The sequence below is a fragment of the Sinohyriopsis cumingii genome, chromosome 5 (genome assembly GCF_028554795.1).
Source record: "Sinohyriopsis cumingii isolate HCF-2022 chromosome 5, ASM2855479v2, whole genome shotgun sequence".
Classification (NCBI taxonomy): Eukaryota; Metazoa; Mollusca; class Bivalvia; order Unionida; family Unionidae; genus Sinohyriopsis; species Sinohyriopsis cumingii.
Window position 1 is genome coordinate 52,713,384 of NC_142965.1, and position 21,082 is coordinate 52,734,465.

Sequence of the window (21,082 nt, forward strand, 5' to 3'; positions counted from 1 at the left end):
AAATATAACCAGATTCGCTTTCTCTAAAAAAAAATGAGCAAAGAATCATCTTCCAACATAAATAATTGGAGATAAATCGTGAAGTCAGTAAGTAATTACCTCGAATTATATTTATTAACTATTTATTTAATATTTGGGTCTGTAGTGTACTCGTATACTACTTACCTGAAGAAGGGGGATAACTCCGTAGAGCATGCTCATGTAATTGAGTTACTTCCCTTTGACCATGTCACGGATCCGCTGACGTGTTTACGATCGTAAGTGGAAAATTGTTGTACCCTCCAACTTTAAATCAAATGGAAAACCTTGTAATACAGTACATCTATTTCAAATTTGCGATGTATTCATGTATGTCAATTAACCATCTACGTCGTAATTAATATCTATAATTATACTCGTAGAAGGATATTTATGGTTTCTAACTTACAAATAGAAACAATAACTGCAGTTACATTGTATAATACAATACAATATAGTAAAACTATTTTTAAATCCGTTGCAGAGATATATAGAATGTATTTTATCATTTTGATACTTCTATCGTTGATGCGGAAAAACCCCAGGAAACTCCCCATTTATGGGTTTTCCCGGGTTCCTCCACTATATATACTGGCCTTATATGTTGTGTTTTGCCTGTAAACTTGCTAGGCTGCAGTGGCAGACTAGGAGTTATGAGGCCGCCTCTAAACTTGCTAAGCTGCGGTGGCATACTAGAAGTTATGGGGTTTAATGTTGCGTTTTGCCTCTAAACTTGCTAGAATGTGATGGCAATCTATGAGTTTATATGGGGATTATGCCCTTGAACTCGTAGAATGCGGTGGCAAGCTACGAGGTCTGGGTTGTATTGTCCTTAATTAAGTTTGTGTGCCCTTGAACTTGGTAGAATGCGGTGGTAAGCTACGAGTTCTGGGTTGTATTGTCCTTAATTAAGTTTGTGTGCCCTTGAACTCGTAGAATGCGGTGGCAAGCTACGAGTTCTGAGTTGAGCTGTGTTCACTGAACTTCTAGAATACGGTGGTAGGTTAGATGTTCTGGGTTGTATTATCCTCACTAAATACACCCTCTTGAGCCTCTAGACCGTTGTTCGACGGGTTAGGGGCTGTCATAGGGGGTTGTATTTCGTGTGCCCACTGAACTCGTAGAATGCAATGGCAAGCTACGAGTTCTGGGTTGTGCTGTCCTTATATGTATCCTTGAACTTGCTAGAATGCGATGGCAAGCTAGAAGTTTATATGGGAATTATTTTGTTTTGTTAATATCAATGATATTAAAAACATAGAATAATAAACTGCATATTAGAATTAAAAAAAATATTTCAGATTATATTAAAAAATAATTCTGAATAAGGATCGATTTGCACTTTCGCCATTGATAATTTTTATCATCGATGATAAAAATGTGGCGAATTATTATTAATATTATATATGTTACTTTCGCCATCGATAACGTTCATCATGGATGATAAAAATGTTGGCGAATTTACCCCGTTAATTTCTAAATAAACAAAATATTTCAGATTATAATAATTATTGCAAAACTGATTGATTTACACGATTTTGAGTCCCATTTCTGCGTCAGAATTAACAAACTGATTGATTTACACGATTATGAGTAGCATTTACCCCATCAAAATCAACAATCTGATTGATTTGCACGATTTTGAGTACCATTTACCCCGTCAATAATGAAATATTTCAGAATAAAATATTTCAGATTATAATAATTATTGCAATTTGCAAAATTTTAAGTACCAACCACCCCATCAAAATCAACAATCTTATTGATTTGCACTATTTTGAGTACCATTTTACCCGTTAAAATTAACAAACTGATTGATTTACACGATTTTGAGAATATCATTTACCCCCATCAATAATAAAGTATTTCTGAACAAAATATTTCAGATTATAATAATTATTTCAGAATAAAATATTTCAGATTATAATGATTATTGTAATTTGCAAAATTTTTAGTACCATTTACCCTATCAAAACAAACAATCTGATTGATTTACAAGATTTTGAGTACCATTTTTACCCGTCAAAATTAACAATCTGATTGATTTACCTGATTTTAAGTACCAAGCACCCCATCAGAATTAACAAACTGATTGATTTACATGATTTTAAGTACGATTTACCCCATCAATAATAAAATATTTCTGAATAAAATATTTCAGATTATAATAATTATTTCAGAATAAAATATTTCAGATTATAATAATTATTTCAGAATAAAATATTTCAGATTATAATAATTATTGCAATTTGCACAATTTTAAGTACGAACCACCCCTCAAAATCAACAATCTGATTGATTTGCACAATTTTAAGTATGATTTACCTCATCAAAATCAACAAACTGATTGATTTACACGATTTTGAGTAGCATTTACCCCATCGGAATCAACAAACTGATTGATTTGTATCAAACCACCCCATCAATTTCAAAATAAAATATTTCTGAAAAATCTACGATTTCACATGCAGATTCACAATTAATTTCTCTCCCCGCAGGTCAATTAAGTGTCCAAGGTGGTCAGTTTAAAATTTATTCGTGTTAACATATTAGTATGACACCGCAGATAAACAGGATTTGTTGGTACTTGCATGATCAAATCCCCAGGGGGTACTTGTGGTGTGAACTTGTATAAAATGTATCCTTGTTGAGCCTGATTCGACTTTCCAAGATCTATTTGATAGCTGCCAACGATCACATCACAAACGAGATTAACCGCGATCGTTGAGGTTATATTAACGATTCCTGGTGAAATATGTCTGCCGCCGCCGTATGGATCATTGTCATGTTTGAGAACAAGCGGAGGTGGGGATATTTTTCTCCATGATTCGATGATTTTAGGAATGTTCTCATTGATAATATCATTGAGTGATTTTACAAGTTTGTCTTCATTAATCCCTGGTATTACAAATGTTGGTAATTGTTGTTCAGTTATTTTGTAATGATTGAGAAACAACTGTTTAAGGGTTATTGTTGTAATTGGTTTGGATCAACATAATCACCGTAGCGAATCATATTCCAAATGATAGTTTTATTGACGTATCTAAGATCTGATATAACCAGATTTAGATGTTTTATCGTCTCAACGATTTGTTGTTTCACATCATCACTGTAGTATTCTGTGATGTCAGAAAATAAATTTTGTAATTTGTTGATTGATTGTCTAAATTCAGAATTAACAGGATCGAAATATGACTGAATAAATCCTTCATCGATGATTGGATTCATTTTATCTTCATGGGTATGCAAATGTTCCATTATTTCAGGAAGCTGTTCACCATCAGGAGCAACAGTAATTCTGATAATTACAGTCTGTCTCCATGGGAATTTGCCTCGATATTTTGGAGTTTTAATAAATTTCTTTTCATTTATTGTAAAATCATTCTGACGTGGTTCTGGTGGTCCATGATATTCTGGCGCAATATCAGGCCAACCTAGTACTGATCTTATCGATGATTGATAAATATAAACGGCGTAATCAGGAGAATGTATCTCAACCGCAGAAGATAACGTCGGCTCATGAACGTTAATTGATATTTTTGCTTCTTTTCCCGTTATTGATTTTATTCTACGCGCAAATTCTTCATTAATCTCTTCAATCTGATAACTGCCAGTGGGTATCCCAACAACGACCCAGTTAGGTGTTCCATCATCTTTATTTTTATTAGCAAATACAAGCGAATTATTTGCTGGTGTACCATTAAAAGATTTCGATCTGATATTTGGCCAACTGCAATATACTCGTAATTGTGCTAGTGCGATTTCTTTTGCTGGAATCGCAGTTGGAAAACTAACGTTAAATTCAGGATTAGTCGAACTTACTGAGATGATCGCTGTTTTCAGCGGAGTTGTATTTGTCACGATCTGCTGGAGTAGCTCTAGTGATGTCATTATTTAAAACATTTGTGCCTTTAATACCAGCATAGTTGTATATTTTAATCATTTCTGTAAACTCAAAATGAGATATAATTCCATCATTAAGACCTGTTGATAACAACGAAGATAACTTCGAGTATGCTACCGTTGCCGTATGCAACTTTATCATGTAGTCGGATAATTTTTTATTCGTACAAGTACTTATCTTTTTTGCAATGATATTGAGCACACCTGCAATTGATGTTGTAGCTGAAATACAGATTGTTACGGCTACTGGCGCCATCAATGTTATCATTGATAATAATACGCCGGTGGACACAACAACAGCGGATACTGAATAAACGATCACGTCGACGATAACTAGTCGTCGTCGATATTTCTTTATTTTTACCGTGTATTGTTCGACTCGATCTTTTATGTTCGTTTGCCATTCACGTGCTTGATTGTACCTGTAATGTTGCGATGCTGAGGTACTCATTATATTTTATACAGTAACCAATTGAGGTGTTTCAGCTACAAATTCTAGACACTACCAGTAAGATGTTGCGGTTAATTTCTTATCAGCTGCTTCCAGAATAAATACTTCATCGTTTCCGCTATTTAATATGATAGACACAACTCCAGATAACTTGTCGGTGGAATGACGCCATGGGTACGTTGTGAAAATCTCGAATTTTGCAGCACTGAACACAGACAGCCTGTACACGCCAGTGACTGTTGCGGTATATTTAATAGTTTTATTTTGCTGTGACCATGTTACGAATCCAGATGACACTGTGTATACGATATTGGTAATATGCCCGGGAGTTATTCCGGCTGCAATTTTAATCAGACTAATTTTGTTAACGATATCAGGAATTCCACGCACGACATCTTCTAGTGTTTTTTTAGTTGTGTCTAGGTTAGTTTTGATATCAGAAAGTTTTATGTCAACTACGTGCGGAGTGCCGAAGAATTTATCTATTGCTTCATCGGTTTTTTGAAAATTTCTTCGAAATCTTCCAAAAGCGCCTGCGTGCACATCATACTCGGCCTGCAACGTGGATAATTTACCGTCAACGGTGCTGTAGCCGACGTCATACTCGGCCCGCAACGTGGATATTTTACCGTCAACAGTGCCATAGTTAACGTCTACATATTTTTTCGTCGCGGCATCTTCGTCGGATGTTGGATCTCTTAACACTGTTATCTTGTTTCCGTTCATGCTGAGTTCACCTGTCATTGTGTCGCCGGTGTTTTTTAAGCGATTAGCAACACTTTTTGCAATTTCATCTCTGATGGTTATAAATGATATACTTGAATCCCTGATTCTACCGCCGTCAGTAAACACAGGGATATTATCCGTGACTGCACCGAGTACTCGTCGAAATGTATCATTCCATTTGATGTTGCTCGTTTTTAGTTTTCCGTATCGGTCCTGAAAAATAACAACGTCATCTGGGTCAACTCCAGCGAGGTTCATAATATCAGCGAGTTCATCTTTAGTCGCGTATTTCGACAAATCAATGTCGGATTTTTTTTCTTACTGGTAGAAGATCTTCCGTAAATATCAACCATTATAATTTAAGATCCGTTCAAAACGAAGCGGTTACTTGTATAATCATGCACGACTTTATGAGGTGCCGCGGAGGACTTTGATATAGCGTCGAGTACATTAATTACTTCACTGCCACATATTGGCGGATCTGTCATTGTTTGTGTTGGTAGCGTTGAATACCAGACCGCTGCGTGAAGTGGCGCGACATACTTGATAAATTCACGAGGTGGAGCTAATCCGTACGAATCGAAATAAACGATTCCACGTGGATCAATTGCGTATGCGGTCCAATGAGTACCAGGTCCTGAATTATCATCAAGATTAATGATACCCGTTTCAGCGCTGTTTGGTCCGTCCGGCAATTGATCTCGCATAAAAACACCTCTGAAGTTTTTTATTTTTAGTTGTTTAGCATCATCAAGTAAATCAAAATTTGATGCTGGAATAATTAACGAAGTGATCCTGGAAGCCTCAGACCTCTTCCCCAACGAGATCCCGGTAATCTTAATCCGGTCCCTCTTTTTTTTAATCCTCGCTTTGTTGCTTTCTTTAATGCCATTCCAGCAACGATTCCAACAGCACCTAATGCGGCTGCTTTTGCTACGGCAGGTACCGCTGCGGCAATTAATGCCGGAATAGCTGCGAGAAGTGGAAAAATACCGCCTGTTTTAATTGAGTCTTTAACCGCACCCGCAGAGAGATTAAGTTTGACACCTGTCTTTGATTGTTTAGCGCTGTTGAAATGTTTAAGTTGACGTTCTGATAATGATAATTTATTTTGACCACCCGTGATCTGATCTCGCTTTAGTGATAATTTCATTCCGCAGTTTTCTGCTGAAGTTGATTGAAGGTTTTTAATCTGACCAGGAGTCAGACGAACACTAACGTGATGATATGGCATTTTATGATTATACTCGTGTTTTTAAATAACATGATTAAATATTTTCCACTGGTGCATCAACGACTCTCATTCGACCACTACCACCTTCAAGTAACATCGCTTTGTCACTGAGAATAACCGCGATTGCTCTGTAGTCGGCACCACCATCTGGCGGGTCACTAACACGAGCTCGAAAGTGTATATCAACGACAGATTGCTTGGATAAATCAGTATGCTCCAGCGAAAAGTAATAAATCGGATACAGATTTATAAAATCTAACTGTGACATTTGCAGCCCAGTATCCACGTTTTGATCACGTCCCATAAATGACATCAAACGATGATATGCACGCGCTACGTGATTTTGACCAAAATTTAATTTAACAATATATCTTCAGCTGGTTCTTGATGTCCATTTATCCGCAAGAAAACTTGATCAACTCCAAGTTTGTCAAATATCATACGTGACCGTTCTTGGCTATTCGTCTGATCATTATTTTGCAGCGCAATAAAAATATGTCGTGGCGCAGAAACTCCCTGTTGTGATGCTATATTCCATGTGAATAAACCATTAACAGTACTTTGAACAGCATCTGTGGTTACTGTTAACCATGATAGCAATGATTTACCGCCTTGATCCATAAAAGAGAGTAATTTTTGTTCTTCGGCAATAGATGGAATCATTACTGGCATCCACAATGAAAGTTTCGTTATATATACTTTACCAGCATCAGCAACACCAGCACCTCGCCAGATTGCATCATTATCATCACCTTTTCTTACGAGCACAACTGTGTTTACCTCCAAAGATGACCTTTCTAACATTTCTACAAAATCCAAAGATGTGAGAAAGTGGAATCGCACATGAAAAACTTCTATTATCTCCTGACAACATTGCTCGGCGTGTTGCAAACCCTAAGTTGTAAGTCGCACTAACACCTTTTATAATATAAAAAACAGCACCTGGTCTGGCTGCGTGTTCAAAATCATCTGGCTGTGGATCAGATGCAGTATCTCGTGGGGTCCGTACTTTAATATACTGAACATGATCGGCGTGATTGGTAATATCCTTAGCAAACATCATTGTTGGACCAGCTAATCTTGTGTAATCATCAGAATATCTCGCTAGACCAATTATTGTTGTAGCAACATCAACATCCTTCTGAATTGATTCAGTATTTTTTCCATCAATCATGTATGTGGCGCTATCAAACAGCGCCATAATCCCGTTGTTGACAAAACCAACTCGCAAATTGGCATCATGTGGCGTATAGCCGCAACATTCGTTACAAGTTCACCTTCTACTTCAATAAACGCCTCAGCGGGCAAGAAATATCTACTTGTGTCCTGAACCTGTAATTCGATTCTCCCCCGCTAATTTGGTTGTCTTGCGTCATAGGAATAAAATTGATAATCACGTACTGATTCATCTTTGAGGACCGGTGCATCCATGTCAAATGCTGGGTCGGATATACGCTTGAACATTTTATTATAATTACCAATTTTCCAAATGGTGATCTAAATTATCGTTGTCTGACATGAAGACCACTTCCCGCCATTAAATTTGCAGTTATATTTCTTTCTGCTTCTTCAGATAATTCTGCTAGTTTTTGATTTGCGGCTTGATTTATTATTTTACTGACATTTGCTGGCATAACTTCAGTGCAGACCAGTTTCATTGGTTGCTGCGGTTTTCTTCGTACTAATCGAGATAGTCTGTCCTTGACTGTCGAAAACGCTTTACTAGCAAGATTACCAACGGCGCCAGGAATTTTATCACGAACAGCCTCAATAGCCTTCATCCCTAATTGTTTTGCAATCGGTATTACTTTTGGAGCCATCCTTCTAAATAGACCTTGAACAATATCACCAAGTCCATCTCCGTAAATTGTTTTGTAATTTGGTAGTCGTGGGTTTACTACCCTGACGATGATCGGTCCACGTTGAGCGGTCCACGTTGAGCAGTGTGTATAATCATTTTTATATACTGATTAATTAATTGTTTAGTCGCTGTGATAATCATCAGCAATTTCATCAATAAGAGAACGATAAATGCTGCGATCCATAATACCGCCTTGAAATAATCTTCGACAAATATCAGATATTTCATTAACAATTTCTGAAGAATTGTTTCCAGCTCGTTTTCCTCCAGTCAGTTTTTCTAGTCGTTCTACGTCAGAAAAAACATTGTTAGGACAGGCAATAAGACCACTTCCCAGGCCACTTCCAGTAGCATCTGGTGCATCATGAGATTCTTCTTCTGGAGATTGTTGCGCTGGTCGAGAGATTTTTTACTTTCCTGATGAAAAAGATTGTTGCGGTGAGGAAAATTGCACTTCTTGTTGTTGTATTCGTGTAAAATAATTATCTACTGCGTTAATAAATGCAATATATTTAGTATCAGAGTTTCTACCTTGATCAACTCCATAATATATGCGATATGTCCATTTATATCAATTTTTACGACTTATAACATCATTGGCATACTTGGGTTCTAAAACTCTGTCTCGTTGATCATAACTTTGCGCGGCAAATTTAGCTAATTCATTTACGTCTTTAATTTCCTTTATGGCGTTAATACTTTTTCCGGTAAATTTATCTTTTATATCAACTTTAGCCCCGGCTTTCTCTGTTTCTGTTTCTGGTACACGATCTTTCATATCACCTATTTCAGTACGAATTTTGTCAATACCTTCAAGTATTTCTTCGCCGACGGGTGGAGGTTGAGCTGCAGCTATATCAGTTGGAAGATCTCGTAAAATCTTTTTTATTATCTTAGTTCTCGCCGCTATTGTTTCAGTTTGCTCAGCTGTTTGTTTTACTGATGGAAGTAGACCTTCAGTAGCCTCTGCAACTCTTTCAGTAATTTTTGTAACCGGTTTAAATAACTGTTCTGTGCCTTCTGAAAATACAACTTGGGCTTCTTGACGTTCTTGCAATTTTTGTCTAACAGAATCACGAACAGGAAGAAATGTTTTGATTGCTTCTAGTCTTTCTCGAGCTAATCTAACACTAGCAGAGTGAGATTCCTTGGCCGGTGGCATTATTAATATGATAATTTTTAATTGATAGCTGCAGAGGGGGCGGGACCTCCGGTATGTAAACACAAATTTCGATAAAAACTCTCGGTCAGGTTAACAGTGACCAATTTTTTTTATTTCGGAAGAAGCTTATATTTTAAGCAAATAAGGTTTCAGACAAGTAGTCTGTTCGCCCCCTCTGCTGCTCACGCACACATTTTTATTACTGACTACTGAAGAAGTGGCCGTGTTGCTAAAGAGGCTAAGAAAATCAAAACAGTTAACGCATTTCTTTATATAATAGCCTAATATAGAAAAATAACAAGGAGCCAGATGGTTGCATCAGTGACTATTAAATCGGTATCAGTTCTAGAAAGAAAAAAAAACATATATATATATATATATATATATATATATATATATATATATATATATATATATATATATATAAACACACACAGACAAAGAGGGAGACAGAGATAGTAAAATATTGATTATAAAGATATGGATTATTTGCACATGCAGAATACAGTCATCAACATATATGTCAGGCAACACCTCGGCAATATATAGAATCCTTGCATATACACTTTGTTGTGAATATAATTTATAAGCTGTAAGTGACATAGACAATAGCAGCTGTGAAAATTTCTAAGTTCTTCTATTCAGTTTTGCTAATTATAGTTTGTGCCAAGGGAGTTAGACGGACAAAGGATCCAGCAAGTTCCTAAGTCGAACAATGTCTGAATGTCTTTAATTGTAAGAAACTGTGTCATAAACAAGTTCGAAAACTGCCATGACTAAGCAAATTGGTGTATCGACCTTGTAACCCACTTCAGTCAGTGCCTCACCTTACAGAGCATCAATGTGCAAAATAGGAACATTGACACTCTAATTTTGTTCTGGTAAATACAACTTTGAAATAATTCATTGATCAACTTCCCGATTAAAAATCTAGTGTATCTCATGACTACATATCTGACTACATATCTGACTTCCTGTTGAACTAACACATTTTTCTATACATGTACCGGCACATGGACCTATTCACTTTTGGCGTTGAGCTGAACCTGAAAACAGAAAATTGAGCTGGTGCAATATATGGTTTGCAATGTTTTAAAATTATTAAGACAACTGAAGAGGAATTTCTAAGGTTGAACAGTTTCATGTAACATGCACTGGTTTTGCGGTTATAACATGTTCGGTTTTGATCGCCAATATTTAATGGTTATATTCAAGATGTTGTGCGCATGTAAACATTTATGTAAAAATTTCATTCCATATCACGTTAATTTCATGACATTTATTGCTACTTCCTTGACGTATTTCTTTTTTAAAAATTGATCGAATTGAACAATTTAGGTACGGTTCATTTCTCTCGAACTGACTAAATGGAAAATTAGTAATAGTAAGGTAAGATCTGTTTGGGGTAGCACTTAATTTATGATATTGAATGCACTTTACGATGATAGATCGATGAGTTTGGAATATGTGAAATAGCTTGTATCATCAAAAACTTTTTAGCGATTGAATATATAAATCTAAATACACAAATTATGCAATTACTGTCATCCAAAGCATACATGTCTTCCCAGAACTCGTGAACTTGCTATCTATCACTGTTTACATTACTTAGAAATATATTGTATCATATAATTGTTGTATACAAAACCAGACACAGCAGTGCAATGACTAGACACAAAAAACTCTGAATAAACCAAACTGTACACCTAAATCTCAAATCAGGTTTTAAAAACAAATGGAACGAGAAAATTAGTCACAGTAAACATGAAGATAAAACTACGTATTATATACATTTATTGCAAGCACATGTAAGATTGAATACGAAAAACCAGCATGCATTTTTCTATAAAAGATTCATTTTTTTTACCACGTCTTATGTTACATAAAACTTTTTAGCCTGTGATATTCTTGTGCAATTGTCAACTATGCACAGACTATGTTAAAAGATCACCAGATATATTGCATGAAATATCTATCCCCCAGTCCCATTGTATCGCACAGGACCAGAAGTGATGCCAAAGATTCTAAGCTGGCGTACATACAATAAACATTTTTGTTTTCGAGATCAATCCTACAGATTATACTTTAAATATATTCAACTACTTCCATTCTGACCATCTCTGTTATTTAGAAAACATTGATTGACAGAGAAGTTCGGAATGCAAGGAACTACTTTATTTATTCTACAGATAAACAGAGTCGTAGATATTGTTGTAGTGGTCTTAATAGATTGTTGTTTATTTGTCCTCTTTGTTGTTGTTGTTTGGCCGAGAACTTTCCAGCGGAAAAATGTACGATTTTCTTCTGTAACTTATTGTGCCATCATACATCCAAGGCATATTTTTGTATCACAGAAGTAACCGAGGACTTACCTATTGATACAATACAATGAGTGAAGTATAATAAATATATCAGCTCATTCTCCTACTCAAGCCTAAAGAAGTCATTCAGAAATGCCATATCAAATAATTCGTAATCAACAATTTCAGCTGGTAGTATTAGTTGATTAATACATGTGCTTGCGGATGGAAACATCACTTTGATAAATTGGATCTTTGGGTTCATGCTGAATCCAATAAGTGGTTCTCTGGATGCCCCTTTTGCGAGTTTGAGAATTCTCTCGATTATGACCTGTCCTCGTCTTCCAGCTGAAAAGACAGAAATAGGAACGTAAGTAATGATGTTCGCACATGACGTAATATTTGCATGCTTTTACTATGATGCAATATTTAAAATGTCATTATTAATATCAAGACATTTACTAATACGTCCATCTTTTGTCGTAAATATAAAAGGAGCAAAACAATGTTGTAAATTATTGGCATAAACTTTTTGAGCATTTGAAGTTTCAGTGTTCTTAACAGATCTATTCATGGTGTGTGACTATTATCATATACTTCTGCTAATATGGGCTAATATGTATAGTAGTCTTGTTTTGACTTTAAATATTTGACACCATCAAAATAATAAACAATACATATTCCAATCAACTTGTGAGATTTATTATATGCATCTCATTCATGTCATTTATACTGCAATTAGCTTTTTGTTCAGGATTTAACTTTCAAATGAAGGAAATTATAAATATAGAAAAGAATAAAAAAGAAATGTTAATTATAACAAAGAACATTTATTACTAATTGTGTATATTATTAGATGTCAAAACTCGGGTGAGACACAGGGATGATCTCATTTGTGAACTGGGCTGCATGATAGGTTCGGTAATTGTCAATCTGAGATTAACACTGCATATTACATGTTAGACATTCAAAACATTATACAAATAGTTATCAAGAAGAAACGTTCTGCTTGGCAATTTTCAAAAACGTTATCAAACAAGTACAACACCACAACAAAAAGACATTTAATAAATCAGAAGTATGAAAAATCTATTTAACCTAAAGGAGAAACAGTATCAGTACAAATTAACTTTTGTTACTGTCAAGGCAGAGAACGGTAAATAATCTGAATAAAGGACCATGTGGATGAAACATGTTCTCGAAAACTACTGTTTTGTTTCTGACAAATTTGGATATGGTACACACTTGTGGTTATGGAGAACTCATTTGTGAATAGATGGAGCCTTAAATGATTTATAACATTATTATATGTATCCTTAAAAGTAAAAAATGCATCCCGCAACTTACCTTAGACTTCTCTCAAGTATCGCACAAAATGGCGATAAGCATTTTCTTCCAGTACCTGCTGGGTGCTACCTTCTTGTGTGAAGATGACTTTAAATAGGTGTAACCACAGGAGTCTGACGTTTTATCAATAAAGTACGGTGAAATCTCTGACAACATGAAATCACCTTATCGGTAATATGTGTTCATTTATATTACCAATAAGGTGATTTCATGTTGTCAGAGATTTTACTTTATTGATAAAACGTAAGACTCCTCTGGTGTAACAAACGGTTGACGGTCATCCGGTCAGGTGATGAACTTGGCCTGAAAAGATATCTAACAGTTGTTTTTTTGAGTGATGAGCTGAAGCAAAACAAATCTTGTTTAAATAAATTAAATAGTAGTTGCTGCATCCGTAAGTTTAAATCAAAATACCAGAAGGAAATCAGCAACATTGTGCATTTGTAACTTGTTTTAAAATTACATGTCAAAAAGATTTTCTCAGCACTGTGGAGATGAAGACACTAAAAGTGAGTTACTTGATAATTCCAGTTCTTTTCAGTCCTGATTTAAACTGGGAGAATGCATCGCCTTCAGAGTTTTGAATGACACCATCAAGGAAATTGGCGACTGGCATGCTCAGTCCTACCAAAGTAAGAAGAATAACTTCGTACAAGTCAGAAACATTCTACGTATGTTAAATAGAACAAATACTGTTATTTTTCTTAGTCAGTAGAGATAGTTTTCTTTCAGAATACATTTTATAATGTTTAACGGCGAAAAGCGTAATGATAGCCAATTTTATTCACAAACGATGTATTCACTGAATACTAATGTATTCAGTAGCAGATATAGCAATTTCTAAAACAGATTTACCTGAAAATCATGTTTATTTTGAAATTATTTTTCTTGAAGTACTAAGATACATATAAATGATTCCTTATTTTGTTCACAAATGTTATTACCAATAAACACTCTGGCATAGAAATAATAATGACGTGATATGTATTTGTTTTCACTTTTCAGCATTATCCGTTGATCTTCGTCGGTGAGCATCCTTTCTTTAAACTCTATAACGAATGAAAGAAGAACTCTTCCATCGCGAGCACATTCTCTATGGAAGTTAACCTCCAGAAGAAACGTATGGGGCAGTCGTCAGTCTCCTTATTCTCTTGTTCCTCTCAGGAATAATAATAATAGTAATAATAATAATGTCACTATCCAACTTTCAAGGAATTTTTTATAAAGTGAAATTTTTAGCGTTCCCAATTAAATTTGTATCATTTTAACAAAGATGATGATTGTCAGAATTTTTGTATTGTGTGATTCTAAGTTGTGTGCCTTTAATAAAGTTTATCATTGTTAGAATTTTATTATTTTAACCCAAATCGTAATTGTTTAGTAGAGATTATCAGTGTTCTTTTATACATAGCATTTGTACATCACACCAAATATATTAGTGTTTTTGGTATATTCCAATAAAGAAAGGCAGCATTACAGTACAAACATTAAAAAACTGAAGACTTTAGCAAATTCACCGACACTTGCATAAAAAAAGATAATAATAGGAGTTATAAGGTCAAAGCATAAGTTAGCACTGTAGGCAATGTTTGACAGGGCAAAATATTCTTGCGGAATACAAAACAGATAATCCTTCGTAGTTTTCCGGAAGTACGAAAGGCTTTCCGAGCTTCAAGAACTTGAAAGTTGAAGCTAGGTGTTATAAACCAATTACCTATTATGGACAAAGCCAATATTCCGTCAGTGCAGGCAAGAACTATATATACATTCTGCGCTCGACAGTCAAGTCAGAATTGTTTCTTTTCAGACTTTAGGTTCTGACTTCCTTTAGGTAGTCTTAGTTGAGATAATTTTTTCTAAGTGCCTCAACATGTTGACTTTTGATATAAAAAAAAATATTTAGGAAGTATTTCACTTACTTTCAGAGTGCTTGTAATTTTTTACCATTATATAATATCAATTTTTAAATATAGAATGAAATGGATTTTGTAAAGTTTTATTTAGAATTTGTATCAATTTGTAATTATATCACTCACTTTTGTAGAAATAATTTTGCTATCATCTTCATGCTTACCAATAATTAATTTAGAAACAAAATACCTTTTTAGTTATAAAAGGGAATAATGTTTTGATACTTTAGATAAAAATTCAATAAGATATTGTTATTGTAATTTTGGTATTAGTTTGGAACATTAATTCTTAAGCAATTTGTATTATTGTTAACTTGTTCGACGTTTAATTGTTTACATTATATTTCAAAATACAGAAATTAGCGAACTGTGCAAAGTTGGTTAGCTTTAAATAAATATAACAATTTTATTCTATCTTAAATATATAATTTGATGTATGTGAATGTTTTCTCTATTGTTTGATTTCATTAAAGAATTGCTACATTTTAGACTTCAGGTTCTGACTTCCTTTTTACAGTTCAAACCCTGTACCTCTCAGCACACTAGTGACGTAACAAAAGCATCACAAGATTGACACCACCTGCAGCTAGAATGCTCTCTCTCTCTCTCTCTCTCTCTCAGAGAGTTGCCCCATCAAAACATTGGGCATGATGACAATAACTTTCCTCAAATCAGTTGACCACATTGCTGGTCTTTAAAGACCGTTATTATTTCCATCATAAACATCATAACAACAACAACAATAATAATAATAATAATAATATCAGTGTTAATAGTAGTAAAAGATCGCAACGTGTCCCTGAATAAAATTGTTAGTAAAGCCAAGCAACAATGAAACACATTTTATTTTTTAGTTGAAATAATGTTATACCATTTTACAAAAATCAGTCAATCGCATATGCTATTCAAGGTCCTTGAACTGTCAGGTGAAAAAGACATATATACTTCCATACCTGAGAGGAAAATATGGCAAACAGTTTGAATATTTTATCTAACATAGAGAACATATTCTACTTTGAGCGCCATGAAACAAGCTTAGAAGCGTGTAAAAGTTTCAAAGGCACCATCAGATATTCTAAAGCACAATGTGAAAATTTGCTTTTGCTGCAAATAAGGAAATCAATATAGACATTATCATAATAATTAAATGATACGAAACTCTTAAATAAGCATTGCAAATCATCCCTAAACATATGCGAAAATAAAAATGTTTGAACCTCTTTACTTACTCTTTTTACATAGGTAGAGACGTAGTCTGTTGAAACGCTTTCGATGGTCAAGGAAGTTTTTGTATCCAAGAATTGAAAATTCTTGAGATCTGTCTGGAAGATATTGTATAAGAGAGCCGTCGGGGTAAAGTAGATAAATAGGTCACTGCTTTTGTATTTTTCTCGGAATGAGCTGCTTTGATGACAGAACTTGGTAAATGCCGCCTTTTTCATTTCTTGGTTTGTATTCCTGTCTTTGAAAATGGACCAACGACTACAAGTCCCCTGAATCCTGACAAAATGGTGGCACTTATTTTGGAAAACTTTCCCGCTTTAAAATATCCATGGCCCCCAGTTATCTGAGACTTGACTTGACTCAAACATGCATGGAAATTTTACGTTTCATTTCAATGTAGAAGTGAGTCATTCATTTACGATGATACATAATATACTCATAAAAGTCCATTCGTTTTTTTAGAATATGAATGTTCAAGAATATTGATTGGCGCATAATATAGCAAAAGTCTATAATGTGCACAGAACCCAACAACTCATTAAAAGTTTCATATTCTCAATGACATTCCTGGAATATAACAAACGCCTGTGGGATTTGTCCCTGTATCAGACCTTATCTCCGTGAAGAAATTGTAACGAAGGGCATTTACACGAATTTCATGGGCAAAATAACTATAGGACTTTGATGGTATGAATTATATGGAGGAATTGGAAAGTCTGGATATGGGTGAAGACTGAATGGAGTATATATGGGTTATGTTGACCAGGACTGTTTGATAATGAAACTAAACGTTTTGTGAAAAGAATCTTTTGACAGCTTTTCCTAGTCGTAGTGGAAATAAAAGCAGAGGCTACGTTTTACTGATGAAATATCTGTCCACTTACAGATGTGAGTTTGTAAAACTTATTACTGAAATTAGCACATGATTCTTTGGTGTGGTATTAAAACATGCATGTTTCAATTAAAGACATGTAGATAAAAAATGTTTCATATTGTCTTCTCTACACAGAAGCTTGCATCAAGGATACGTCTATACTGTATTATGTACATTTGCCTCTAATTCATAATGTGTGCTGAACAGAGCAGATTTATTTAAGCGTACTTGACTTAGGTTACGGTCCTTTGTGTAAAGAACAGATCTACAAAATCCGAGTTCAACATCAGTCTTTGTTTACACAAAAATTCACACTAAGACTTCCTTGGCATGTTTTTTTTCTTCCTTCCACATACACATATTCTAAATCAATTGGTCATGTGATCTACGTTCATATCTCTAGAGTTTGGTAAACAATATTTCATTCTCATATTAATGGTCAGTCTGTGAAGAATTATTTTACTAGTCAGATGTTGGAAATCAGAGCGAGGGGTTATTTGTGAAAATTCATTTGAATTCGTAAAGTTCTCATTCTCATTTTGGATTTATATATGATCTGGGGATTTATGCAAACTTATTTAAAGATATTCTGAATTACAACATTCTGGCATATCAGGACGTTAAAGACTACAGAAAGATCAGGACATCCAAGACTTCATGAATTTGGGAAGATTCTAAATTTTTTAGACTTGTGCTTAACACACATAAATGTCTGGGAATTAATTCACAATACTGTACATGCATTTTGATTTTTCATTTTAATTGTTTTAAATAAAATGTTTGTTGATTTTTTTCTATATGTTGCTTTCACTTTCTTTCTGTTACATTTTTTTTAGACCATAGAGTCGTAACAACTGATGAAATGTAGGTGTGATCATACGCAGTCAAATAGTTAAACTCACTGAATTTCTAAAATAATTGTATTGCCAGAAGTGTACTATGGGAGCTGAATTAGTACCGTGAGTCATTTAAGTTGAAACACTTTTTAATCAATACTGATAATATTCATGGTAAGGCTTGAAAATAATTCTGGTACGATTATACTGTAATACTAGAATTACTGCATATTGTATTATGTAGTGTAGGACAGGAGTTATGTTTGAAAACTTGTACACATCATATCAAAGAGGTAAAATGTATGCATGATATGAAACATCATATGATCTCATATGGTTCATTGTCTCATGAGATCGGTTTGTGTTCAGAGAAGTGCTACGCTATTCCTAATTACTAGTTATAGTGTAGCACTTCTGTGAACACAAACCGATCTCAATTGAAAGAGTAACAAAAGTAAGAGTTCCTTGAAGGGTCTGACGATATACTGGGCGAAAAGAATTTCCACAAATGACAGATAAGACCACTCGTTCCTTTTAATGGTAGAGTCAAATTAGCTGCTGTGTATTGGAAATGAGAGTGGTACTATTTTCATTTAGGATAAGTACACATCTATAGAAGTGTTTTGGTGAAAACCACATGTCATTATGATTGTCCATTTACAGGGATTAGTGACAATAAGATGTTTTAAGATCGTCGTCATGGCAGTCATATTGGATGTACGAGTGGACGATTCCCGTTTTGGTCCCACTACGTGTAATAACAAGTATACTTGTGAAAACCCCTTGCAGATATAACCATCCATTTTGGAGAAATAGAGATAACACTATTTGTAAGATACGACTTTACATGATGGAGTAGTAATAAGAAGATTTTCGAGATGGCTGCCTTGGTGATCATATTGGACGCAAGATCAGAACCATTTCAATTTAGGACCAGCTAGACATCATATGAAATCATTTAGTGAAAACACCATGTTGATATAGCGATCTATTTTTAGGGGTAGGAGTAACAAAATTTGTGACTGCGGCAGCCATATTGGTGGTCAGATTGTTGTTTAAGAACAACTAGACCTCATAAGAAGAATTTTAGTGAAAACGCAATGTTGATATACCATCCATTACAGAGAAGTAGCAGTAAGAATATTTTCAAAATGGCTACCATAGCAGCCATAGTGGATGGGAGTCGGTACCATTTGAGTATAGGACCACGTCGCGACATCAGTGAAAATTTCATTTGTACATTACGATCCACGAATGAGAAGTGAGAAATAAGAAGACTTTCAACATGGATGTCAGATTGGACCAAGTGAACATTATAAGACGTTTTTAATGAAAAACACGTGCCATAGACCATCCATTCAGAAGGAGTAGGGATAACAAGGTTTTCAAGATGGTTAGATAGGGCTGTCAGCAGGAACATTTTCATTTCGGTAGAAGTACCATGAGATAAATGTGTATGTAAAGTTTCATGACAATACTCCAGTTACATTAGTAGTAGCGATTAAAAACTTGTGTGACCATTTATTCAGGAGGAATAGCGGTATAAAGATTTTCAAGATGGATGCCATATCAGCCATATTGGAAGTCAGATTTACACTATTTTCGTATGCGACCAACATAAGTCATTTTTGTGAAAACCCTATGATATCATCAACCATGTAGAAGAAATAAAAACAAGATTTTTAAGAGAGCCACGGCTATGGCCATATTGGATATCTGATTGACCACAGTTTCATTTTGGACCAGGCAGACAGCATAGTAAGTTTGTTTTAGCAAAATCCGCGTGTCCAGATGACCATCCATTCAGGATGAGTAGTAATAACAATATTTTCAAAATGGCCATTCAAGGGGCCATATTGGATGTGTTTACAGCACGATTTTCATTTAGGACCATGTAGACCATAGGATGAATGTGTATGTAAAGTTTCATGGCAATTCTCGCAGTAGTTCAGGAGGGGTAGTAATAACAAACTTGTGCTAACAGAAGTTGGATAACGGTCGACAGATGACTAGCAATGGACAATAGACCATTTCACAAGAAAGAGTGAAAACAACAAGCTTTGAAAAATATAATAATTTATTTCCCTGGAAAATACTGTGAAAATGTATGTATGTATGTAGGTAGGTACGTACGTACGTATGTACGAATGTAGAGAGAGAGAGAGAGAGAGAGAGAGAGAGAGAGAGTCGTATGTCACATGTTTAGGCTCGAATAAACAGTAACACAAGAAAGAATGAAAACAACAAGCTTTGAAAAAATACAATAATTTATTTCCCTGGAAAAATTCTTTAAAAATGAAAAAATATGAACTTACGGTTTTATAGAATCAAATCCAAAAATAATCCAAGATAAATCCAGGAATAATCGAAGAATAAAATTTTAGTAGTCCTAATAACAAAATGTTCCACTGATTTCACGTTTGAATCCCGATGAAGAATCCAAGATGGAAGACGATGACGTATGCTGCATTCTGTAGTGTTGAAGTCTACAGTACTGTTCCTTGTAGAAACAAGAATTATCAATCCGGTTTCTGATAGCTGAATACATTTTTATAAAAAAAACTGTCCTTGTTCCACAATATTACATGAACACACATATTTTCCAGAAAAATAACAGAATTAATCCTTTTGAATCCAAGTAATTTGAAATAACTCCAAACCTAGTAATTTGAAATAACTCCAAACAGCACAACATACAAGTAGCAGTTTAACAGCCCCATTTCTACTGAGATTAATTCTCCAAAACATGGGTTATATGTTCTTTCTAAAACGTAAACAAGGGGTCACGTGATAATCTTCTGGAAGGTTATAGAATCAAGGCAAGTACTTGTTACTGATCACGTTTACCCACTGTGACCCTGACAAAAACCAATCATTTTTATTCTAAGACAAAAAATAAAAAAATTATTTAAATCTTAAAGACAAAGTCCCATCATGACCTTGGAAACAACCAATCATTTTAAAATAAAATAGAACTTGTTTACGAAGGTTGCTACAAATTCAGAAACAATGTCAGGATTTAGATCAACACCTGGTGTTTATAAAATAACAGTCAAGGTCAAACCATTTTCTAAAAAGATATCTCTAGTGAATAAATTTACAATATCATCTAATGAAAAAAAAAATAAAAAAATTTAAACTGACAAATTAAATTGAAATAAATATATATTAAATCAGATATAATTAAATCAAATATACATACCAAGATAGGTGTACTCACATGATTACTAATAACT